The sequence below is a fragment of the Aedes albopictus genome, chromosome 2 (assembly GCF_035046485.1).
Source record: "Aedes albopictus strain Foshan chromosome 2, AalbF5, whole genome shotgun sequence".
In the NCBI taxonomy this organism is placed as follows: domain Eukaryota; kingdom Metazoa; phylum Arthropoda; class Insecta; order Diptera; family Culicidae; genus Aedes; species Aedes albopictus.
In genome coordinates this window covers 401,546,332-401,572,822 of record NC_085137.1, presented here as the reverse complement: position 1 = coordinate 401,572,822, position 26,491 = coordinate 401,546,332, and the positions used below count along the sequence as shown (strand labels likewise).

General features: G+C 41.7%; 1 protein-coding gene across 4 annotated transcripts in view; it reads left to right on the top strand.

The window, feature by feature from the left end:
* Positions 1-26,491, top strand: part of LOC109403681 (diacylglycerol kinase 1) — a 598,539-nt gene that overhangs the window by 35,626 nt on the left and 536,422 nt on the right. For all 4 annotated transcript variants that reach the window (XM_062853302.1, XM_062853304.1, XM_062853305.1 and 1 more), the window contains one exon: positions 23,198-23,745. The gene's annotated coding sequence lies outside the window, so the exon portion shown is untranslated. The remainder of the gene's footprint in view (positions 1-23,197; positions 23,746-26,491) is intronic.

Genomic DNA, 26,491 nt, shown 5'->3' with positions numbered 1-26,491 from the left:
TATTTATGTTTCAAAGGAAAGCAACCAAATAGATGGTATTAAATAGAAAAAGTAATGGGATGTGTTCCGACATTATCAAACTTCGACCGGATTTCGGATAAAAGCACTGAATTGAACTCGCGGGTGAACTGATAAAAACACTTTTATTGCGAGGCTCGATATAACCGTAATTTATTTCACTCTTCTTCAAAACGGTCGCGGTAGGACGGTCGACGGTGTGCGCGCACGGTCGAATGCGAGATAACTGACTATATTGCATTACAATGTATAGCTTGAACCTACATCTAATGAGATGTAGGTTGATCGGGAGACAAGAGATACTGAGAGAAATTCTCTTATGTGGAACCTATGCTAATTTGGTATTAGGGTGCGACAGAATTCAACTACGTATAAACAGGATGCATATGAAAAATAGATGAACTTACTAAAAAAACATAGAATAAATGAAATCGCTATAACTTTTTTCCTTATTAGTAATTTCAAATTAAGTCAACTGTTTTTCAAAGTTCATTATATAAGTCATTAATGATCAAAATTTAATTGCATTCGGTTCATTGAATCCGGAGATATAACAGCTCAAAGTTGGCTATCGGATAATTATAGCTTTTTCTAGAATCCTTATAACTTCGTTTAGAATGGCCCGATCTTCTCCAAATTTGAAAAACTGATACACAACTAATTGATGAACTCACAGTAAAAATTTAAGAATATTTGATGACCTTTTCGAAAAGTTACAGCGAGTTGAACATTTTTTGAAATTACCTGTCCCAGTTGTTTTACCTTGTCCCAGTTATTTTGAGTATCCCCTGTAAATGTCAATGCGATAAATCAAATTTTGGCTTTTTTGATAGCATGTAAACTTTGGGTAAGATAATAAGATTATATATGCAAGAGAACAAAATCGTGAACAATGCGATCTCTTCAAATCACATCATTTCAGGTTCCTGCGGTGTAAATGTATAGTAGGATGAGTCAACGTTTTATGGAAAAAAAAAAATTTAATCGCATCAACACCTTATACAGTTTTTCAATCTTCAATCTCCTTATGCTTCTAAAATTACTGCTCACAATTTGGGTGTGGCTGGTTGAGCCCTCACTTTTCTTATTGCGATTGAAATTTGAATGGAAATGAAATTCAAGAATTTGAATGCATTTTTCTTGAAGGAATGTCAAATTTTACATGAATCATGTTACCAATGATAATAAAATATAGCCTAAAGTGTGCTGAAATATACATTGGCGAAGATCACAAAGTGATCTGTGATTGGAATAAAGTTAACCTTCTTCATGCATTAGCTGACGCTCACCCGCTACCATAGTGGATGGAATGGGGTCATAATGATCCCAATACACGACTAGGATTAAGGTGGTCAAGCAGTCAACTGAGAGGTCTGATATTTTTCAGCTCTGTTTTGCTGTTGAACATTACATCGGAATATATATCATCAATAAGTTTCGAAAATCGATGATGGCTTTGTTAAAATTGTAGCTTTTCTATATGAAGTGTTTTCAGGATTCAGGAACATTTTGTCTAACGTCGACGAAAAGTTCATGAGTACATATTCGACGAGAAAGGCACTATCACCATTAGGTGGATTAATCTGAGTTTTTTTTTAATAAATTCTTATAGGAAATCCACCAAGGGTTAATGCAGAAATTTCTTCAGCAATCCCTAGAATTCCACAAAAAAATTCTCTGGGACACTTTCAGATTACTTTAGGGATTATTTTTATAGTATCTCCAGGAATTTCTTCAGGAACTCAAAAAAAAAAAAGACACTACACCGTCTTCAGCCAGAGGCTGCACATACTGAACATTACAATAACAAGAGACAACGGACAACACGTATAACACCCAGTGGCCCAATGAAGAATTTTCCGTTTGACGAAAAGATTTCCCCGACTGGAGCGGGAATCGAACCCACACTCCGAGGCTTACGAAACGACTAGATGACTGACGCCGCTAGCCGCACGGCCACGAAGCCAACTACAGTGTATCAAACAATTGTCCGTACAGTATTTTTTTGGTGAAAATAATTTTTCATTTAAATGTTTATAACTTTTTTATACGTCAATCAAAAATGCTGAAATTTTGACCAATTATAACCCATATATTAAAGCTCCATTGGTAAAATTTTGAGCGATATCGAATAAGTTTTCTGAAAGTTATAGAACTTTCAGTAAAACTCATAAGATTTTTGAACACATTTTCAAATCATTATATCTCAATATGTACTTGATGAAACTTTTTCATTTTTTTGTGTTACATCTTATACCTAAGGCTTTCATATGCAGCTTCGTTTGAAGTTTTATATTCACTACAAAAAATATGAAAAATCTGTATATGTTCAGAGTGTCATTTGGAAATTTATCATATTTTGATCAATAAAAGTGCCAAGTGTTTTCAACTTTTTTAAACTCTCTTAATGTAATATTTTTATACAGGACCTACTTAACTACATATGAAGAGTAGGTCCTATGGATTTTTCGTTCAGTCAATGCACTTTTATTGGTGGAAAACGTTTGGCAGATTATATGTTCAAAATATAGTAAATTTTTAAACATCGTCAGCTACATAAGCACATTTTTCATATTTTTTGTAGTGAATATAAAACCTCAAAAATAGCTGCATGTGAAAGCCTTAGGTATAAGAAGTAACACATAAAAAATTGAAAAAAATTCATCGAGTACATATTGAGATATAATGTTTTAAAAATGTGTTCAAAAATCTTATAAGTTTTACTTAAAGTTCTATAACTTTCAGAAAACTTATTCGATCTCGCTCAAAATTTTACCAATGGAGCTTTAATATTTAGGTCATAATTGGTCAAAATTTCAGCGTTTTTGATTGGCGTATAAAAAGTTATAAACATTTGAATGAAAAATTATTTTGACAAAAAATTTGCTGTACGGACAATTGTTAGATACACTGTAGATAAAACACTTATTTAAAATTTTCTCCAAGGGTTTCCCATAAATTACTCTATGGATTACATCTTCAAGAACTTCTTTAGAAATATCTCCAAAGACTTCTTTAGTATATTTCAAAGATTTCCCCATAGTTGCCATAGAGCGGCGTTTATCCACGGATTTTATTTTTCAGAAATTCATATTCAGATAATTCGATAAATTCTTCAGTGATTCTTTCGAAAATTCTTCTCCCGGAAAATTTTTATCAGCGGTTGCGCAAGAATTTTGAGGAATTTCTGCTGTAGCTCCTCAACCCTTCAGGACGCTCGCCGTTGTTTAAAGTACAAAACTACTAGAAAATCTCGCTCGTCGTATGAAAGGAGACCACGGTGAAGTTTCAGGATCTACCAGGCGCACGTTCGGAAAATTTAAGAAATAGCTCCTGGGATTCCCTGACCAAAGAAATCCCTGGAGCTACCATTTGAAATTCCAAGAAAAAACATTTGAAAACTTTTTGAAGATATAGTTAAAAAAAAACAAAATTTTAGAAGCAATTTCTAAAATAATTTCCAGAAGAATTTTATGGGAAAGTTTTAGAGGTATTCAAGTACAAAATTCCTGGCGAAACTTTCGAAAAAAAAAATCTGAAGAACACCGTTGTGCAATTTATGAAGTAAACCGCAAATAAAAACCTGAAATTATCTCTGAGAAAAAAATCTGTAGGAATCCGTGCAGAAATTCCAGACGAAGAAACTCAGGGAGCTCTTGAATACATTCCTAAAAAAACCTGAAGGGTTTCCTAGAGGATGTTCTGATGCACTGGAAGCATTAAAACAATACACGATCATTTTTTTACCACCACTTAACCCACAGTGCGCTTACAGCAATCCCGTTATTGGAGCACCCAGCGCCAGTGGTGATGTGGTGGCCAATGATGTTGATAATGCTGTTGTGGTGGCGGGCGTCGGCTCGGATGATGAAAATATAAAATTGCTGTTCAGGTTCGGGAAATTTGCGAGATAATACCTATAGTCGTGCGTTGGTGGTGGCGGCGGCGGCTGTTAAACAAAAGCGCCGCGCCCGACAGTGAAACAGTGAAACCGGACTGCTTCAGACAAGGTTCAGGCAAGAAATGGAGAAAGCGAACCGAACCGTGAGCGGTGAAATTTCACAGCTGTGTGAATTAAAGTTACGATCGTATATCAAAGAGCAAAAATTCGATACCGCTTTTGTGTGGGGTTGAACTAATCGTGAATTCGTTTGAAATTTGATGTCGGGAGGGTTGGGTGGATGGAGAAAAAAGGAACAATATTTGCGAGTGCTGCATTTTTGCAATCTGTAGTTTAAAGTGTATTTGAACCGTCAATGTCCGGTTAAGTTTAGAATCAAAAGAATTAAAGCATTCGGCTCTCAAAACTCAGATAAAACCTAGTTCATTTGCATATTTGAACATGCCTACATATACGTGTAGATCAAACCTCATTCTTCTCTAACAGTTCATCAGAATTTATTCCCTAATTGTTGCACGTTCAACACTGCGTTCAAAGAACTGCCAGGGAAAATTTCATCTGATTGCATTCATGAAAGTTTGTATTTCCTTTTCCGCACAACCCCCCTTTGAGAATTGCCCTCCCCATAATGCCGTAATGCTCGCAAGAAAACTGCAAGAAACTTTTCCACCCTTTTACGTCATCAGTTTCAACTGCAGTGAGGGCGGGTGACCGGCAGTGGCATTGAGCAGGCAATCACCAACTACGACGACGACGGCGATGGCGGCATCTGTGCCAAGCGTCAGCATCATCTACAGCAAGGAAGATGGTCTGCGAAATGTGGAAAAGCCCTTGAGACTTGAACCAGAAGCCGGGGCTTCGTCGGCATGTCGGTTTGTTATACCCCTACTGGTGGCGCGGCGTGATCGCGAGTGACGTGAACGTCTGAGGGAGCAAAAACGAACGAGAACGAATCTCTCCAAGTCTCAAGTGCTCTGAGGCAGTTCGACACGCGCTTCCTAACGTGTTCCACATGTGAGTTTAAATGTTTTGTGTGAACTTTGGCGATGCACTGCATCTGGGGAATGATGTGTGTCTGTTTTTATTTTCGACTTCTTCGACATGTTTACTACAGTTTTGTTCACTTTTTGGAATTGGCACTATCGGTTACGTTTTGTGATAAAGAGTAGCGTAATTTTGTGTGTGTTTCGATTTGAGAAACGCCAGGCCAAAAGTTAATTTGTGTTCCGCTGTGTTATTGAATGTTATTAATTGTAATGCAAATGGATTATCTGCAAGTCACGAATTGAAGCTCAGAACTCATGATTATGCATGAGCATTGATGACCGTACAATTCGTAGTTGTATTCTGGTCCGTATACATGCAAGATAACTCTAAATGAATGAAAGTGATGATTACTGATGAAATATAATTGAAAAAAGACTATCAAATTATATTTCGCCTTACTACAGAAGTGTACAAATATCTCAAAAATTTAACATGTTTTGATCTTATGCTGCTACTTTTATTTGATTTAATTCAATCTTTTTCATTAAGAAAGACCATCCTGAGCGTGTCTGAGTTCGATTGCTTAGGAAAAGGAGGTATCCCTCGCAGAGTTCCAGGACAAATTCCTGAAGGAGTTCCACCAGAATTCCTGGGAGAAATCTTGGGAGAAATTTCAGAAAAAAAAACCCGGAAGATATCCCCTGAAAACCCCCTGAAATAATTCATGAGGAATCCCGGCAGAAATACTTCAAGGAATCCCGGGAGCAATCCAAGCAAGAGCAGTACCGAAGGAATCAGAAAAGAATCCCTGAAGGAATCCTAGGAGAAATCTGGGATGGAATATTGAGAGGAATACCAAAAGGAACTCGAAAGGATTTCTGGAGAATCTCGAATGGACGAATATAGTTAAAAATTCCAGAAGAAATCTTGGGAGAAATCGTCAAAGAAAGTCTGGGAAGAACAAATGAATGAATCGTGAGAGAAATCTGTGGAGGAATCCTGGAAAAAGCACAGAGAAAACCGCAAAAGGAGTTCCTTAATGAATCTCGAGAAGAATATCTGGAAGGAAACGGAAAGAAATCTCTAAAACAGAGAAACATCATTACAGGAATCAATGGAGAAATCTCGGGGCAGTTGTAGAAAGAATCCCTGACGGAATTTCCAAAAGAAACCCGAAGCGTATCGGTACTTTCATTGGAGGAGCTCTTTAAAGTAAGGTACACCGGGGCAAGTTGAAACGGGTGGGGCAAGATGAAACAGCGGGTTTGCATGATGTTTTCTAATGATGATAAACAGTTTCATCGCCATAACACATAGTTTTTGATTCAAACAATCTTTTAGAAAAGGATAAATTTCAAAATTGTATTGAAATCTATTTCAAAACTTCGGGTTTCATCTTGCCCCACCCGTTTCAACTTGCCCCGGTGTACCTTATCCATCAAAGGTGCTCGGGAAAAACCCTGAAAGCTTTCTTAAGGAATCTCTCATAATCATAAAATCAGAGTCATGGAAAGAAACCCATTAACCCTAGTAGGATGTTAGGATCAATATGACCCAGGCATGCTCATTCAACGTTCACTACGCCATCGTGGTGCGTCTAGCGTAACATCTTAGGAGGGTTAAATATCATGCAGAAAACCCTGAACGAACCCCGGGAGGGACCTCTGAAAGAGTCCACGAAGTAATCCCCGAAGAAATCTTTGAATTGATGAAAACCCTGGAGGAATCCCAAGAGGAATCAATGTAGGAATCTCGCAAGAAAGGTATTTCTGAAGGAATCTTTTATGATCCCTTGAATCGGAAGAATCGACGGCTGTTCGGGTCAGTATGAAATTGATCATCAATATTAACTTCTTTTCTTGATCAGCCTAGATAGCTGTGTAGTGTCGGCAGCGGTTGTCACAATTGGCTAAGAATAACACTACGGACTGCCTGTTCCGGTGGTAAGAGTCCATTAAACAGGTGACCCCTAATTCATGGTGTGATGCGGCTATATCAGGTATCAGGTATCAGTAGGTCGGCTCTAGAGGCACGTTCTCCTCCATTCGGGAAATTTGTGCCATCGCCATGAACACGAGCCTATTCATCATTTACCTGACGGAGAAGGGAAGGAAAAAGGATAGGACATGGGAAAGGACAGGTAAGGGAATAGGGTCGTCATACTCGCAAAAGCGTACCACAATGGGTTCACATAGCGTCCTGAAAAGGACACTGTAATAACGCATAAGCGTGCCACAATGGGTTCAAACAGCGCCCTGAGAAGGGCACTGTGATAATGCATAAAGCGTAAAGAGAGCCTATAGCTCTTTACCACAGCGGGTCAAGAACAACAGAACATCCTGAAGATTCAGGTTTCTGAAGTCAGTTTCACTTAATAAGTGTTTCCCGAGTACTCGGAAACGCAATTGCGCAAAAGCTGGACAGTTACATATTAAATGATACGAAGTTCCATAATCGGATTCACAGCTATCACATGCAAATGAATCAGCTTGCTGAATATTCGCCATGTGATAACTGAGTCGGCAGTGGCCAGTCAATGCTTTGACCAGCATGCTGCAATTCTGCTTTGACAGATTTGTTAGATACTTTGCCACCCCTAGAGATGGCTCAGTACAATACAATTTTGTTTGACGACATGACTCCAAACTATTCCAGTATTGTTTGTGCTGAGTGGCAGCCCAGGTGTCAATCTGAAGCTTCACCCAACACTTGGATACCGGAATAGCTGGCTCAGGGCCGATGAAGTCATGTGATGCTCCAGTGCGAGCTAACTCATCAGCCAATTCATTTCCAGCGATGGAAGAATGGCCAGGTACCCATACAAGGTGAACAGCGTTTGCTGAATTCAGCTCCTCAATTTGAGTTCGACAAGCGATAACTATCTTCGACCTGGAGTTGGCCGAAGCAAGTGCTTTAATAGCAGCCTGGCTATCTGAACAGAAGTATATTACTTTGCCCATTACGTGCTGCTGAAGTGCTGATTGCACTCCGCACATAAGAGCAAAGATTTCGGCCTGAAAAACGGTGCAGTGTCTGCCAAGTGAATAAGACTGATACAGCCTTAGCTCACGAGAATAAACACCAGCACCTGCTCGACCTTCGAGAAGGGAGCCATCAGTATAACATACGATGCCGTCTGAAATACTTCTCTCCAGATAACCAGATGTCCACTCTTCCCGGAAAGGGAATTTCGTGGAAAATGTCCTATATGGAAAATTACAAGCAATTGTAAGATCACTTGGAGCAAGGACAACTTTGTCCCAATTCACCAAAAGTGGAAACAACGAGGTGTGTGTTGAACTGCGGTTCACAGGAGTTTCCTCTAGTAAACCGAGTACCCATAGGCGGTAAGTGCAAGAAAGTGCTTCTTGTTTGAGATGAATGTGTAGTGGGGCAACGTCAAAGAGAACTTCGAGCGCTGCCGTGGGAGTTGAAGAGAACGCTCCAGACATCGCCATTAAGCACATCCTTTGGAGATGGCCTAACTTTGATTGGACCGTTCTCACTTCGCCCTTTTGCCACCACACAAGACATCCATAGGCCAATATTGGCCGAACAACAGTTGTGTAGATCCATTTGATATACTTGGGTTTTAGACCCCAAGTTGTACCAAAGGTTCGCCGGCATTGCCCGAAGGCCATACAAGCTTTCTTGATTCTGAACTCAACATGAGGTGTCCAGGAAAGCTTGGAATCAAGAATGACTCCAACGTACTTTACCTGTTCAGTCACATTGATTTCAGAATCAAAGAGACGTAAAGTTCGAACACCATTACGGTTTCGCTTTTCCGTGAAAAGAACAATAGATGTTTTACTCGGATTTACCGAAAGGCCATATTGGCGACACCAACCCTCAACTACCTGAAGAGCGTTTTGCATCAGGTCGAAAAGGGTGCTGATGCACATACCGACTAACAATGTTAGGTAGTCGTCGGCAAAACCATAAGTAGGAAAACCGCTATTATTGAGTTGCCTCAATAGCGTATCTGCTACGAGATTCCATAAAAGTGGTGATAAGACTCCCCCTTGGGGGCATCCACAAACACTCAATTTCCTAATCGCCGCTTGACGCAATGTCGAGAAGAGATGTCGGTTTTTGAGCATTTGGTGAATCCAATTGGAAATCATTGGAGATATACCATGACCCCGTGCGGCTTCCAATATGGCAGTGCTTCCCAAACTGTGCGCCGCGGCGCCCTGGTGCGCCGCGAACCTTTCCCAGGTGCGCCGCAGGATTTTTGCTTTTGTGACGAAACAAAAAAACAAACTCTTTATTTGTATTGCGGAACACTTTTAATTTTTTTATTAGTAAAACTAGTGTCGCTCACATTTTTTTTAAATCTTTCCTGACTCTTCGATTGTTCCATAGGATTTCTGGTATCCTATTTAAACATATCAATTTAAACCACATTTTAAAATTTCAAGTTTTTGAAATTGTTTTTGGAATTCTTAAGCATAAGCTTAGCTTTTGATTTTACTATATCTTGACCAAAGTTTTAATTTCATGAACATTATTTACGTTCTTTTCAGAATAATTACAAGGTCTTCGGAACAGCTTAGCGGCATGCAGGTTTTCCGATCTGGTAGTGTGAAGAGCTAGCTTTGACCTTTTTGAACCGGACTGTTTCATCAGTATTGCCGCAACCTCGCTGAACTCGTTATCAGGGATGGGAACACTCACTTGCAAAGAGTTACACTCACTTGATATTTTCTCAGCCCAGAAGCGTGCAATCGAAAAACGATGTATGGATGACTTTTGCCTTGTGGTTTTATCTAAAAGTTTGCCGAATAGAGTAGGGGTCGATCACGCATACCAAAGTCGTAACAGAGCTGTAAAAGCGACTCTCCACTAGGTGAGTGTAATTTACATTCACCTTGTGGAGAGTAGCCTTCGTAGCTCTGTCACGACTTCGGTATGCGTGTGCGACCCCTACTCTATTTGGCAAACTTTTAGATAAAACCACAAGGCAAAAGTCATCCATACAATGTTTTTTGATTGCACGCTTCTGAGCTGAGAAAATAGCAAATGAGTGTAACTCTTTGCAAGTGAGTGTTCCCATCCTTGCTCGTTATGCTCGGTTTCATAAATGGGGTTATATATGGCCAATCCAGGACCAAAGGGTTAAGTTGAAATTTATGAAAATAAGTTCAATCAAAGCCCACCTGGCAGGTCTTTACAATCTCTTCATGTGTCCCAGTTTGCCGAAATTTTCCAAAATAATAAAAGTGTTGCTTTGCAATTTCCGCAAAAAGTTGAAGCTTTGGTCAAGCTCTGTGTAGTCATTTTCATTCAATAAGAATTATTTAATTATTGCAAACGCTTTAGAATTTTTGACTGAATTTTGGAAATTCAGCAGCTTGTTTTACCTGTACATCTGAGTTTCTTCTTTTTTTTTAAACTTCTATGATGAAATCAACATGATTTTTGGATTCTTACAAATATTTAAACTATCTTTGAGAAATTAATTTAAAAAATAGTTTTCCAAATATTGAATTCTGAAAACATGATATTAGAGAAGTGTTTCACGATTTTGTCTTGCACACCGTAATGTGAAAGTTGCCCAAAATTTAAAAAAAATGTTAAAAACTTTGGTGCGCCGCGACATTTTTGGAAATGTCAAAGGGCGCCGCGATAGCAAAAAGTTTGGGAACCTCTGCAATATGGCATCGAAAGGCACGTTGTCAAAGGCACCCTCGATATCTAAGAAAACACCCAAACAAGATTGCTTTTGAGCGAATGCCTTCTCGATATCGTAAACAACTTTGTGTAAAAGAGTCACAGTGGACTTTCCAGATTGGTAAGCATGTTGGTTCACATGAAGAGGCACATTGGCCAGATGAACATCACGGATGTGATGATCGACTATGCGTTCTAAGCATTTCAGAAGAAAAGAGGTCAAACTGATAGGTCTGAAACTCTTTGCTTCTTCATACGACGCGCGACCCACTTTCGGAATAAACTTCACAGTAATATCCCGCCAGGATTTGGGAATATACCCTGTAGCAAAACTGCAAACAAGTAGTTGTTTCAAAACATGTTTGAAATGATCAAATCCCTTCTGAAGCAAAATAGGATAAATCCCATCTGCCCCAGGAGATTTGAAAGGAGCAAAGCTATTAAGTGCCCATTCAATCGATTCTAAAGTTATGATACTCCGAGCCGAAGCTAAAGAATCATAACTACAAGAAAAGACATCAGGTTCATCCGAAGATGTAATATCCACACATCCGGGGAAGTGTGTACTGAATAAACATTCTAAAACTTCCTCATCAGAGGAAGTGAAATCACCATTTGGCAAACGAAGTTCGTTCACTTGAAAATCCTTAGATTTTGCAAGGATTTTGTTCAATCGACTGGCTTCACTCAGACTGGAAACATTTGTACAAAGGTTTTTCCAGCCGGATCGTTCAGCAGACCGAAGAGCTTTCTGGTAGGCCTTGCGAGCCGACCTGAAAGCCTCCGATCCAGCCGAACGTCGTCTGTTCCAACTCTTTCTACATTGTTTCCTGAGCTTCGCCAGATCGGAGTTCCACCAAGGGGTTCCTCTTGTGGTCTTCACAGACCGCAAAGGGCAGGCTTCTTCAAAAGCTTCCATGATGAAGGCCGTTGTAGTATCAACGGCATCATCTAAATCACTTGGAGTGTCAATTGATGGTGAGTATCCATGAAATTTGGCTGCAACCAAATCGGTAAAGAGATCCCAGTTGGTTGACCGGGGATTCCTGAAACGCAAAGTTTGCGAAGTAACATTCACATGTTCAAACAAGATGTAACGATGGTCAGATAAAGATTCTTCATCTGACACATGCCAATTGATCAGCTCATGACTAATTCTGCTAGAGCAAAGCGTTATGTCTAACACTTCCTCTCTACCAGATACCATAAAGGTTGGGCGGTTGCCTATGTTAAGTAATCCAAGATCTGTACTACTCAAGTATTCCATCAAACTGGAGCCTCTCAAATTGATGTCTGAGCTGCCCCAGATTATATGGTGAGCATTAGCATCACTACCAACAATTAGCGGAAGGCCTTTTGAAGTGCAGTATGCAATGACTTGCTTGAAAGCATCCGTAGGGGATGGTTCATCATGCGGTAAATAAACCGAACAATAAACGTATTTCCTGTTGAGGTTTCCAACAGATACATCTATTGTGATAGCACATACATCTCTGGTAGTTAGTTCAGAGATGAGTGTAGCAACGATTGCGTTGTTGACAAGCACACATGCTCGAGGCATGACACGTGAGTTTGCCATTTCATTTTTACTGAAAGTAGCAAACACCGGATTCACAAGGTTTCCTAAATAGAAATTCCCCTTACGAAAGTAAGGTTCTTGGACTAACGCCACTTGGGCTGTACCATTTTGCATAAGTCTACAAAGATTGATCGTTGCTGTTCTTTTGTGCTGAAGATTGATCTGAGCTATCCTAACCGTAGCCACTACCCAAACTAGGCAAGAATAAACTCTTAACAATCACAGCACAAAAAAGAACAGCAACAATAAAGCCAGATCGGTATCGATTTGAGTGCGCCAAAGGCGAGGATGCACAGAATACACTGTGTAAAACGCATAATGCGAAACCATATAGGTGAAAATTTAAACTAATTAATAACATCTTCATAATCCCGCCCTTATTCAGCCTCAAGTATGAGATTGAAGAAGGGCAGCTGATTGTCTCGGAGAAACACAAGGTCCACCGCGCTATTGCTCCGGTTAGCACAGTAAGGGCAAATACTGTGGAGGGTGCCCTGGTACTCCACAGGCTCCGTTTGCGGTTAGGTTTTTATTAGACCCCCCTAGCCATTCATTCCTAGGCACGGTAAGCGTAAAGCCGCATAACACCATGAATTAGGGGTCACCTGATTAGTGGATTTCTACCACTGGAACAGGCGGTCCGTAGTGCTATTCTTAGCCAGTTGAACTAACCGCTACCGACACTACACAGCTATCTAGGCTGATCGGGAAAAGAAGTTAATATTGGTGATCAACTTCATACGGGCCCGAAAAGCCGGTGGTAAGAGTCCATTAAACAGGTGACCCCTAATTCATGGTGTGATGCGGCTATATGCTTACCGTGCCTAGAAATGAATGCCCAGACAACCAGTAATCGTGTAAGATGTGGCATAAGATGATAAAGTGGAGGCCATATGCGTGCATGGCTCCATTTAGGCGCATGTAAAATGTATGCATATCGCCTCCACTTTAACATCTTATGCAACATCTTATACGATCACTGGTTGATTGGGTGGTTAGGGGGGTCTAATAAAGTCATATCCACTTAACGGAGCCTGTGGAGAACTAGGGCGCCCTCCACAGTATTCTGCCCTTACTGCGCTAACCGGAGCAATGATACAGTTGACCTTGTCTTTCTCCGAGATAATCTGCTATCCTTCTTAAGCCTCAACTGCGAGGCTCAATAAGGGTGGGATTATTATTATGTTGTTTATTAGCATCAATTGTAACCTATATGGCTCTACGCATTATGCGTTCTTCACAGTGTCCTCTGTGTATCTTCGTCTCTGGCGTTCTTCAATCGATACCGAATTGGTTTTTATCGCTACTCTCTTTTTTTTTGTGTTGTGATTGTAAGAGTTTGATAGTGCCTTGTTTGGGTAGTAGCTATGGTTATGACAGCTCAGATCAATCTTCAGCACAAAAGAACAGCTTTGGTCCAAGAACCTTACTTCCGTAGGGGGGATTTATATGTAGATGTAATGCTTTAATTAACACCTATATGGTTCCGCATTTTGCGTTTGACCCGATGTTTGCTACTTTCAATAAAATTGAAATGGCCATCTTGCGTGTCATGCCTCGAGCCCCAAAATGTTTTGATAAAACTGCTTGCTATTCCCAAATCTTGGTGAAATTATACTGTCAAGTTAATTCCGTAAGTGGATAATGTATCGTATGAAGATCAGACCTATCAATATGACCTCTTTCTTCTGAAATGATTAGAACGCTTTGTCGAGCATCACACCCGTGATGTTTTTCTGGCAAACATCCCGAGCAATGACGGATAACTAAGTGATATCACTTTAATAATATACTAGGGGTACTCACTAAACAGATTAAATTACTGCATAAGCCATGATTTTCTGCTTATTTGAAATGATTCATGATTTTGCGAATAAAATAATCAAAGATTGCCTTGGTGATCGCGATGTTTAATCAGTTTAATCAGTTTACGCTGTTAAGTGAATCCCGCTACTATGTTATCGATGTTATCATATTGTTATTTTTGTTATCATCTTTTCCAATTGATGATAATCAGATGATAACAAATTTAGTTATCATTAATTTTGATCTATCGCGATAACATAAAAATTTTAATTGAATATGTTATCAGTTTCCAAACGTACATTTCAAAGCTTTCCCAAAACTGAGGGTCTGGGGGACTTCGAATCTAAAAATAGATTCCACTTTCCATCTTCAATAATGCTACTGCAATACGAAAGCGTAGCCTTCAACCACTCTCCCTCTCACTGAGTCCCTCTGGTACAGGGGTATCGGCTGTGACTGGTAATTACTCGATCAGGGTTCGAGACCCGCTGGGCGCAATAATTGGAAACATGAATTTATATATATAAGAATTTTTTTTTTCAACTGCCAACTATGTCGGTAAAGTAGATTTTTACTATTTTGGTCGGGAAAATAGCTCTGAATGATAACCAAATGATAGCAAACCCTGTTATCAATCAGCTGTATTTTTTCATGTTGATAACTAAATGTAATATTGAATAAAATACTGTACAATTAGTTATCAACTTGAACACAATGATAGCTTAACTTCTTATCATTTTGGTATTCTTGGAGTAAATTTGGGTTTTTGTTATGTTGGCTCTTAATTCAACCTAAATGATAACAAACTCAATTATCAAACGAATGATAACCAGGTAACAGAACTTGTTATCATTTTGTTATCCGCCTTTGCTTGGGATGCCTCTCCATGGGAACCAACATGCTTACCGAAATGGAAAGGCCACTGTGATTTGTGTTAGAAGGGTTCTGTTCACCATAGATGGATTAAATCGATTTTTTTTTTCAAGGATTCATCCAGAAAAATCAGCAGACTTTTTCAGAGATTTTTGCATTACAACTTTCAGTGATTCTGGCGGGAATTCCTTAAGAGATATATGTAGGAAATCATACAGAGATTTCTTCGGGATTTCATCATGATTCCTCTATGTATTTTCCAAGATTTTTTCCATAATTTCCCCTAAAGATTACTCAATGAACTTCTTCACGGATTCTTTAAAGATTTTATTCAGAATTATTTTCTAGGAATTTCTACAGAAATTCCATTAGAAATATCTCAAGAGTTTTTGCTAGAAATGTTTACAGAAGCTTATCAAGGCGTTTCTCCTGATGATGCTCCCTCAAAAATTCCTTCACAAATACGTTCCGACATTGCTCTTCCTCAAAGAATTTTTTCAAATATCTCGGAAACCAGTGGAGATATCGCAATTTTGAGCATAAATTTGGCCCAAATGGGTTTTAGAATCACCGATTTAGTCTAGAAAAATTAAGTTTGAAAATTAAATTTGAAATGTTTTTTGAAAGTTTGTTCTAGCAAAAATTTCACTTGAACCCTTTGCGCAACCCCTAAATATTTTATTTTATTTTATTTTATTTTATTGATGCACAAGGGGGTCATAGGGCCAAGTCTCCAATGCAAGTCCGAGAACTTGCATTGTCCATAATACACCTTTGAATTTGGGAGTAGGCATAGCAACCTCTTTAGCTCTGCGGCTTTTAAGTTTTGCGTGGCCTTAAGGATTGGGAAAGGTGGGAAATCGATGTGGTGTATTGAGCTGTAAGAGAATGTGTTGTTAGTTATATGGTCAACGTAATTTACCTTTGGGTCGCTTGTTTGGGGTAAGCGTTTTGAACATACATACTGGTTTTGCTGGGTTGCTCTTTCCTATTTTCGTTCGATCGTGTTGTTTTTTGTGGTAGGTAGTTGTGATTAAATTTTGGTTATGTTCTTGGAATGCTGCTTCGTTCTCATCGCCATCTCCATCGAAATACGATAAGCCTATGTCATTTGCTGTCTGCGGTTTCTAGCAAATCGTCTTCGTAGTCCAACTTCACCATCTCCTGCTACAATCGCTTCGTCGCTTTCTTAAATTCGGCTGTCATTACCAATGTCCTTCCAATTCCAACGAACATCCGTCCATATCTACCTCTTGTCTACCGCTGGATTTCCACGTGAAATAAGGTCTTTCAACTTTTTCCCGGGATTTTGTAGATGTAGTGCTTTATGCATGCTTCCTTTCCTGAGACTTCGGAGCACGTCTTAGACATGGCTGAGTACAAACAATGCTCATCTCCAGCGATATTTTTAACCAGCATCGCACCACCGTCGAACTGCATTACTTCCATTTTTCACTGCTATCCCTGCTTACTGCTATCACTCCTGATACTCAGATACATGAAAATATAAAAGAAATGTTAGTAGCGCTTTTGGTGATACTTTCACGACGGCCATTCAGATTGGTTCAACGGATGCAGATGCAAAGATCATCCCTGCAGACTAGCAGCGTTCATGAAACTCAGTTGAAGATGAAACTTAAAATATACGAACACGAAGAGCAACAAATAGACGAACGCGAATATTCTAAAAAAAAGAATGATTTTCCATCCGATCTTCAAGTGATCCTCACAAGCAGCATCTTTCGTTCAGGCACTTTTGAATGTCCGTATGCAACTTGTTCTCACATGAAATCTGTCTCGACCAAGTTGGCAGAACGCGCCCATACCCCTTTCTGAACCGAAGGGCAGGGTAATCTTTATTTATTTTTTTTTAATTTTAAGTTGATACACAATACTATGCTTTATAAGTTCTCCAAATTTGTGTGAATAAAACCAGAACAAATGTCGTACCTGAAAATTTTCCAAATATTATTCAGCATCATGCTGAATTAATTCGTCATAAAGCTGCTTGTTATATGAGTGATTGTTAGTTTGGAACCCTTGTCAGTCGTTACTACATAGTATTATCAGAAGTTAGCGTAGAGGATACAACTAGCGAATCTGGCGAAGTCAACAGCAAAGCTGCCACATTATAGGTCGATAAATATCACATTCACACTCTAGATGCAAATAACCTGATATTTTGGCGATTCTAGCTAGATCCTTAAATTTTTAATGACTGACATGCAATACTTGTTATTTTGTACCACATGATTACAGTATTTATTTGATTTTTTAACATATTTAAAAGATGACCTATCAGTTATATCTACACCCAGAACTACACTGCATATGATCGCATAACTATTTCATATGAATAGGAAACCCAGTCTTGTATTCTTTCACGTTCTCTTAAAGGAGTTCCTTCAAGAGTTCTACCGAATTATTTTATTTTCATTTTCATTTTCATTTTGCAGCATTTGGTGGGGCAATGAGAGCGCAAGTCTGTCCAAAGCCGATGATAAGGAGGGGTAATGGCTGAATAGTCTATGCTGACCACATAAATGCCATGGGATAGGAAAAGGGTATTTTGGTGTGGGATTAGGGTGTTGGTACAGACTTGACAATATCAATGCTATTCAGATGCAAAATAATTTTAAGGCTCAATAGTGAATCGCATACCTTACAAAACCAAAAAAAAAACAGTAATCCACAAAATGCCAAGCAAGTCATAGAAAGAAAAAACGCCCGATTGTTTATTTTGTCAATTATAACAAACGGAAACTTCCACCCTCTCCGACTCACCAGTCACCCGAAAAAAATGTTCCTTCAGTTCTGGAAAATATATTATCCCCAATTAAGCCTTTAATCGAATTGTCCGCGTGGTCTTGTAGTACCCCTGCTAGGTAAGAACCAGTCATTGCCATACATATTAAATGCTAGACATGACCCCATGGATAGCATTTGCATATGTAAAAGCTTTGCTGATGTGACTTTCCTATTAGGCAATTCTCTCATCTCATGTTTGTCATCAAAACCTTGTCAAGCTTAGAAAATTGAAGTTAATAAACAATACATAACAAGGTTCGAATTCCCATAGAATGAGATCATTCATTCGCACTACAACACCATAGGAGATAATATCACATTGGCTGATTACAGTACAAATGCGAAAAATCTCCCTTTTCCCCCTATCCGCAACCCGGGGACGCGCCCTGTTGGATTTCGAAAGCCTCGGAGAATATTACAAACCTTCAATGGCATTCCCATACACTAACCCACATTGCCCATTCAGGGGTCTGATTGGGCCTATTACCCTCCCTCAGTTTGTAATATTCTCACCAACTTGGAATTATATTTTCCCGGCACATAAATGACTTCGACAAATGTTCGATATACTATGCAGCATCATGATCAGTATAACTATATCAGATGATTTGAAGATCTGATTTTTACATAACTGTTTGCCATTGATTATACATTCAGCTATTCCAATCATTACTGCAAAGCACATCGACCACATGCCTGAAATCAAAGCTTCCTGGAAGATATAATCCAAGCCCAGGGTCTTTGCGCAACCCCTAAATATCAACCGAAATCGCTCATTTTTGTACAGCTCACTTATTTCGACTAGTAGATCACTTTCCACTTGGGAAATCATATATCGGAGAGATTTTTGGAAATTAGCCCCACCCTAGTACCACTCGCTTCAGAGCGTTCCAGTGCACGGTCGAAGAATCTTGCTGGAACCGCCAGAGATATCCAACGGAATAACACACGTCCGGCCTGACGCAGAGCAAGACGTACATCAGGCTAGCGAGCAGCTCCCGATATGGCTCACCAGCAGTTGATCCACCACGAGGCAATTGGAGTCGTTTCTCCATCGGAGTCCGAGTCGGATTGCACTCGGTCATTCCAAAACGTCGTAGAACCTTTTCGATATTCAACCACTGCGATAATTTCAGGGTGACTCCACTACGGTTGTAGTCAATCCGCATTCCGAGGAAATGCCGCAACTCACCGCAATCGGTCATAGCACACAGAGGCCAACTTCTTCTTCAACATCTTGATGGTGCTCAGGTTTCTTCCCGCAATGAGAAGATCATCTAGGTACATAATGATGTACACTTCGTCCCCGTCCTGGTACCTCACGTATAGGCAGTAGACCCTCTTCGATCGAACAAAACCCAGCCTCTCGATCTGGCTGGTGTACTTTTGGTTCCAACACCGCGGCGATTGCTTGAGACCGTACAGCGACTTTTGAAGCCTGCACGCCATCCCCGGTGATGCTGCGATGCCATCTGGAGTACTGATGTAGATGGTTTCCTTCAATTCACCATGAAGGAAGGCAGTCTTCACGTCCATCTGGTGGAAGAAGAAGCCCTCGCGGACGCCCACCACAAGGATGATCCTGATCGTCGCTAGCTTGGCTACCGGAGCATACGCTTCCTCGTAGCCCAGTCCCGGTTTCTGCTGGAATCCTTTCGCGACGAGTCGGGCCTTGTATCGTACATCTTGTCCGTTTTCGTCCTCCTTGATACGAAAGACCCACTTGGTCTTCAGCGGCTTCACGTTGGTGGGACATGGCACTAACTGCCACACCTGGTTTTGCTCCATTGAGCGGAGCTCGTCCTGAATGGCTTGTATCCAGTCTTCTCGATCGTCATCGGCCTCCTGATAGGTTTCAGGAACATCTAGTTGGGAAGGAAATGCGGCAGAGGTTGCTTGGAAACTAGTAAAAAAATCTAGCAACTTACCCGGTAACTTGCGCTCCCGTTCGCTTCGCCTTTAAGACTGGCCCTGGGCATCGCGTCTCTCTGTTTGCTAAGGGAGCGCGGGGGTAGAAGGTCCAGCTGAATCGTACTCTTCCGGTTCGTCGGAGTCGCTGTCCGTTTAGTCGTCGCTAGCCTGCTCGAAGACCGCCGGCTTCCCCGGTGGTCCTACATCCGCTACAGGATCTTCCACTGGTTCATCTTCCCCCTCTTGCTCGTACGATGGTAGCACTGCTAACGGATTCTCATCTTTCTTTTCAGAGGCGTACGGGAAACAGGTTTCGTCGAAACGAACGTCACGAGCAATTATCACCTTTCTGGTTCTTCGGTTCCATAGGCGGTATCCGTTGGGAGCGTAACCGATCATGACGACTGCTTCACTCTTGGCATCCAATTTCTTGCGGAGTTGAGCTGGTACCCTCGCGTAGGCCTTGCATCCAAAAACGCGCAGCTTCGACAAATCCGGTTTGGATCCGATCCAACCCACCGGAGTGGCGCTTTCCGACAATGCCGCTGATGGGCTGCGGTTGATGAGGTACACCGTTGTTACCGCTGCTTCACACCAAATCGATTTGGGCATCTTTGAATCGATTAACATGGTCCTCACTTTTTTCATCAGCGTCCGGTGAATCACTCAGCCACACCATTCTGTTGCGGTGTGTATGCGACTGTTGGTTCTACCTGGATGCCCTTCCGCTTGTAGAAGCCCTTCTGCGCAGTCGAGCCATACTCCCGACCTTGGTCCACGGTGAGCTTCCAAATCTTCATCCCAAACTGTGCGGACACGAGCGCTTCGTACTCCTGGAACTTCTCGAAGACTTCCTACTTCCTCTTCATCGTATACTTATATCATGGCGAAGTGCGTCTTGTCGTCAATGAACGAAACAAAATATCTCGATCCATCCCATGCCGGCGGGTCAATCGGACCGCAAACCTCCGAATGGATTCGCTCGAGTGGTCGCGTTCCATAGAAAGTTTCCCGGTACTTCTTTCCCTGGGCGCAGGCATCGCAGAATCGATTCTGTCCAGGCTTGAAGTCCACACCAGTCGCCAGCTTCTTCTGCACGATTTTGGCCATTCCACCTTGGCCAAGATGCCCCAGGCGCCGATGCCAGAGCTGGTTTTGCTCCACCTGACAAACGTTAGCAGTTGAGTGACTCACCTTGATATCGAACTCGTACAGGTTACCCTTCATCGGTGCGGTTGCGATGGTCATACCGTCCTTCTTGAGCACGGCTTTGCTCTTGAGGAACAGCATCTCGACGCCAGCGGCTGCTAGCTTTTTCACGGAGAGCAGATTGTCTCGAAGGTCCGCCACGTACAGGACTTTCTGCACGTTGAGAGGCACGCCATGGTTACTGTAGCCATTAATCACCCCTTCTTCCTTCGCAATCAGGTCCTTACCGTCCTTTGTCGAAAAATGTCGCCACGTTGACCAATAGTGTGGGACACCAAAAGACATTTTACTCCTGTACACTTTTTGAGTTCCATTTTGGTCCCATAGCAACTGTGCAAAATTTCAGCTCGATCGGAGAAACTATATTTTAGCGCCAGCCATTTTAGGTTTTCATACGATTTACTATGGGGAAAATCACTTTTTCAAAGAAAAATCGCCACAGGTTGCCCCTTAACCCCTAAAAATAAATCGATGAATGATTTCTGTTGGAAATTTTACGAGGAATCAACCCTCCGAAGACCGCAAAGCGATCTAAGGCCTGTGGGAAAAGTTATTGACTGAAAACCGAATGGCATGCCAACGCTGTTTAACATGTAAGGAATAACAATAAATAATAAAATCTCGTCATTTTATCGATCGGGGGAAGCTTAATAACTTTTTCCACGCACGTCGCATCGGTTTGCAGTTTTCTCAGGTCTGATTCCTCGTGAAGTTTTCTACAGAAATCATTCATCGACTTATTTTTAGGGATCTAGGGGTGACTCCTAGCGATTTTTCTTTGAAGAAGTAAAATTTCCCCATAGTAAATCGTATGAAAAACTAAGAATGGCCGGCGCTAAAATATAGTTTTTGTAATTCGTTGCGTTTTCCCCTACTTTTCACTCGCGATTACAATGATAAAACGGCCTACTTTTCTTCACTAAAACAAAAGTGCCGAAAAGTACTACTTTTCGGCACTCTTAAGAGTGCTGAAAAGTAGCACTTTTCGGCACCTTTGACAGAGCCCACTTTTCGACAACTTTCGTGGCTATCATAGACACAGCTGCTGCTTCTACATCCTCTGAGCAGCTCGAATTCAGATTCTGATGACTACTGCAGCAAATCAGGCGTAGAAACAGCAGCTAAAACTGCTTTTGCTCTTGCCCATGCTGCGGTATGACGACGACGGGAGCTTGCAAATTTCTGACACCTACCCTGGCATAGCCTACCTGATCGAACCTAAGCACCACGCTGACGCGCATGAATGGTGGCACGTGGTTCCTATTGATACAAGTTCGTGTAGCAAGGAAAGATTATACTGACTAAGTATTTTCGCAATTACAAAAAACTTTGTATGCAACTCGTTGCAAAACTCGATTTTTTCAGCACTCGTCGTATTTATCCAACTCGGCAAGCCTCGTTGGATAAATGTACGACTCGTGCTGAAAAAATCATCATTTTGCAACTTGTTGCATAAATAACTATTTTCTGATCGATTTGAAATTTTGCACAGTTGATATGGGACCAAAGTGAAAGTCAAAAAGTATACAGGAGTTTGAGTTTTTCCATTTTTTGTATTTTCCCATATAAACCGTGTACCAGGCTATTGACCAAGTGATCGCTCGCCCCGGAATCCAGCTTGAAATGGATCACGCCGCCGCCGTTTGATTTGGATGGTTTAACACGATTCACCATGAAACTCGCCCCTTTGTGGCCCGTGGCAGCATACACTTCCTTCTTCTTGCAATTCTTCTTCATGTGGCCGGTTTGACCATCGACGGTTTCGCCCATGCGCTCAGCACGCTTTTGCTCTTCCGCAAGTAGCCGTTGCTTGACCAAATCCAGGTTAAGGTCTTCCTCCCTGAGATTTTACAGTGCCGTCACGAGGGGATCATACGAGTCCGGCAAGCTTAGGAACAGCTGGGACACGAGATCTCTGTCCTCCATATTCGCACCGACCGTTTTGAGTTGCCTCACCAAATCGTCGAACGCCAAAAGGTGGGACCGCATCGAAGCTCCCGTAGGCGACCAAGCTGTTTCCGCAGGAGTGTTTGACTGGCCACAGACTTCTTCGCGAAAACGTCGCTCAGGCTTGACCACATCTCCTGCGCACTGCGTTTGTCCCGGACAACCTTCAACACTCCCAGACTACTTAGTTTTTCACATTTTGGAATAGCTCTGAAGTTTTCAAAAGATTCACGGTTACTATTGCAAGTGTAACTTTTAAGACCTGCTCTTCGAAGTTCTCTTGTTGGTCTGGACTATCTCAAAAGAACTTCAGAATGATTTGAACACAATACTTGGATGTGTGATATTACAATTCGTAGCAAATAAAACTACTGTAACGGTTACAAATGTCAAATACTATACATTGGGACTTTTTCTATTTTTTTTTTATCTATTATTTGAAGCTGTAATCCTGATTCCAGTTTTTCCTGCTCTCTTTCCAGATGGAAACCGGTGAAGTACTGGCTAATGCCTAAATCGCGTATCGTGTATTTGACCGTATACCCACTACTGTATAAACGTAAGCCAGATTCCAGACCACCAGAATATTTCGTGAATTTTGTCGGGGTAGTGCATTTCCTCCTGCGTGAGGTCTCACTCCAACAACAACAACAACAAGGTGCGAGAGGTGAAAAGTGAAACCACAGTGTATAACCCTACTGTTTGCCAACGGCAAGCGTTTTGTGAAGAAGACTGCGCTATCGGTGCGTGTGGTGGGGCATAGTGGCCAAGAGGGGAAAGAGAGGAGTTGTTTTCCCAACGTCACCGACACGCGACACCGCAATTCGTTTGGCTCGCTACTGCTGTTTCCGGTAAACTAGCCTGGCTGGAACGGTATGCAAAGGTATCTCGTTGCTTCGAGTTTCTAGTAGAAATGGTGGATGCATAACCGCATGAGGAAAAACCAAAAACCAGCAGTAGCAGCAGTTCAGTTTAGGAGAATTTTGTGAAATACTAGACAAACATCGTCATACGAGGAGAATAGTTACAGGTAAGGTTATAAGACTGTATTAATGTATTCTCCAAAACATTGTATTCCACGAATAAAAACAGTGTTTTGTTCTTGATAAATCGTTGAATCGTTGAATATATTTAGGTTAACTATAAAGATAAACGAAAAACAATGTATTCAAAAATATAAATAATAGAAAAAACAATAGAAGAGCGCAATGCCACTCAAGCATCTACAGTGGCATCATTGTCACAAACTACACGAAATTCATTCAACCTCTTTAGCCTTAAACGCAATTTCGGTGTATATCATTACCAAAAATATGCCTTAATTTCTCCAATCTGATTAATTTGGATAAACCCGCGTCGGCCCCCGGAAAACCGTGCGCTCATTATTCTTAACCAAAAGACACACAATCAACACGCCCACACCTCGAGCGAGGGGCTACGACCTGCTGCTGCTGCTGCGAAGGAAGACATGAGACACAACGACAAAGACGCGACCGGGCTGCTGCTCATAAACATCAATTTCCGCGCGTGCTGAATAATAAATTTTACTGCCACTGCAACCTGCCTCTGGAGGCCACCGCCCGTGCCCGCGATCCCCTCTGCAAGCAGCTGTGCCCCCATCATTCGCCGGCCTTTAGGGAGATTGTTTATTTACCTTTGCCATTCGGTAGGAGAGATATGCTTTGAAAACGGACTATAACTGGGAGCGAGATGGGCCCAGACCAGCATAATGGGTGGAAAGCGGTGGGTGTGGGAGGGGGTTTTGAGGGAAGAAGGTTCGCGATGTTCTCCTCACTTTTCTTATTTTCTCGTCGTCGGATGTTGGACGGCCAGATGAACAGCTGAGATGGCCTAATTTGCTTTGATGGTGTAGACGGAACGAGCAGAGTTTTCACGGGATGCCTATCAAGGTGGTTTGCTTTATTTGTTTGATGATTTTTTGAGAAAATAATTTGGGAATGATTTTAAGTAGCACTGAGTATTGGATTGAGATTGAATTTGGGATTTGTTTTGGATTGGATTTCAGTTGGATTTACTTCCCACATTTCATTAATACTTCTACTGATTGCATAAATTACACTGATTACCATGCCTCAAAACAGAGCAATACAGTTTTTAAGTGTAACATATAATACAGAAAGGGCCCATATAGCCGAGGCGGTAAACGCACGGGTATTCAGCATGACCATGCTGAGGGTGACGGGTTCGATTCCCGGTCGGTCCAGGATCTTTTCGTAAAGGAAATTTCCTTGACTTCCTTGGGCATAGAGTATCTTCGTGCCTGCCACACGATATGCGCATGCAAAATGGTCATTGGCAGAGGAAGCTCTCAGTTAATAACTGTGGAAGTGGTCATAGAACACTAAGCTGAGAAGCAGGCTTTGTCCCAGTGAGGACGTTACGCCAAGAAGAGGAGAGGAGAGGATATAATACAGAAAATTGTTTTTATTTTTGCAACCTTACCTAACCTTACCGATTAGGCTAAGGCCGGGGTGGCCTCTGTTGTACAGTGTACATAGTAGACGTCTCCATTCCACTCGGTCCATGGCTGTTTGTCTCCAGTTCCACACTCTGCGTAGGGTCCGCATATCGTCCTCCACTTTGTCGATTCGCCTTCTCCAAGTCCCGTCTTCCATCTGCACTCCGCCGTAGATGGTACGCAACACCTTCCTTTCGAAAACTCCAAGAGCGCGTTGGTCTAATCGCGTTCGTGCCCATAGAGGACGCGGATTAGACCGGCGTTTTGTAGATAGTTAACTTCGTGTGACGGCGAACTTTATTCGATCGTAGAGTTTTGCGGAGTCCAAAGTAAGCACGATTTCCTGCCACAATTCGCCTCTGAATTTCTCTGCTAGTGTCGTTGTCGGCGGTCACCAGTGAGCCCAAGTACACGAATTCTTCAACCGCCTCGATTTCATCACCGTCGATATAAATTCGTGGTGGCGGGCGCGGTGATTCCTCCCTGGAGCCCTTTGCCATCATGTACTTTGTCTTCGACACATTTATGACTAATCCAATTCGCCTGGCTTCACTCTTTAGTCGGATGTACGTTTCCGCCATCGTCTCAAATTTACGAGCAATAATATCAATATCATCAGCGAAACCAAGCAGCTGAACGGACTTCGCGAAAATTGTCCCACTCATGTTTATCCCCGCTCTCCTTATTACACCTTATAAAGTAATGTTGAACAGCAAGCCCGAAAGACCATCACCTTGTCGTAACCCTCTGCGAGATTCGAAGGGACTCGAGAGTGTCCCTGATACTCGAGCTACGCACATCACTCGATCCATCGTCGCCTTGATCAATCGTATCAGTTTATCCGGGAATCCGTATTCGCGTATAATCTGCCATAGCTGTTCTCGATCGATTGTATCATACGCCGATTTGAAATCGATGAACAAGTGATGTGTGGGCACGTTGTATTCGCGGCATTTCTGCAACACCTGGCGGATGGCGAACATCTGGTCCGTTGTAGCGCGTTCACCCATAAATCCAGCCTGATATTGCCCCACGAACTCTCTTGCAATCGGTTATAGACGGCGGCATAAAATTTGAGAGAGTATCTTGTAGTAGTGTGATCGCGCGGTAGTTCCCGCAATCCAACTTGTCGCCCTTTTTGTAGATGGGACACACGATACCTTCCATCCATTCCTCCGGTAATACTTCCTCCTCCCAAATCTTGGTAATGACCCAGTGTAGTGCTCTAACCAGTGCTTCTCCACCGTATTTTAGAAGCTCGCTTGGTAGTTGATCTGCTCCAGCGGCTTTGTTGTTT